General features: G+C 29.3%; 1 protein-coding gene across 5 annotated transcripts in view; it reads right to left on the reverse strand.

The window, feature by feature from the left end:
- Window positions 1–748, reverse strand: part of LOC106465464 (serine/threonine-protein kinase D1-like) — an 81,601-nt gene that overhangs the window by 37,299 nt on the left and 43,554 nt on the right. The gene's annotated exons all lie outside the window — the stretch shown is intronic.

Raw genomic sequence — 748 nt, forward strand, 5'->3', positions numbered from 1 at the left:
GAATAAATCAAACACAGTGGCACCCCACCCATCTCTTTCCATTTTTTGGAAACATTCCCTTATATACACTTACTTCTATATATGACATCAATAACCAATCAGAAGCTTAGAATATCCCCCTAGTGGCTTTCTCAACCATTTTGACGAGCTTGGAAGCCATTTCTTTCTTTTGAACCAATATTTCATGGAGGTAAGGTGTGTCTTTGGTGTGCTCTAAATTTCATATTTTTTTCAACTAAAATATATCTTAGTTACTAAGCTTGATATATCATAGTGGAATTTTATGGTATTTATGTAGTAATTTATGATTTTTTAGTTATTCAAATGTATATATATATAAAACCTAAAAAAAATTTATTTTGTTTCATATCCTACACGTGCAAAATTTTAAAGGCTTAGCAACCTACGTCAAGCACCAACCGAGTACAAAGGTTGTAACTAAAAGAGATAATTGTTTGCTTTACTTTTTTAGTTACTGTTGTATGTTTCAAGAAAAATAAGTTTAATAACATATTTCAAAATACCAATAATCTATATACATATATAATGTATAATAATTGAAATGTAACTGTATTTTACAAAATAATAGTCTACTAAAACATAGCCAAGACAAGTTATTTTGTACAGACCAAAGGTCAGTTTTATGTTATTGGATACAATAACATGAGTGCACATGTGCCACATCATTGCAACTTCTGTATTGTTAGCTAGGCACGGCTGAAAGGTCAATATAATAAATATATAAATG

This window comes from Limulus polyphemus, unplaced genomic scaffold (assembly GCF_000517525.1).
Source record: "Limulus polyphemus unplaced genomic scaffold, Limulus_polyphemus-2.1.2 Scaffold1953, whole genome shotgun sequence".
Classification (NCBI taxonomy): Eukaryota; Metazoa; Arthropoda; class Merostomata; order Xiphosura; family Limulidae; genus Limulus; species Limulus polyphemus.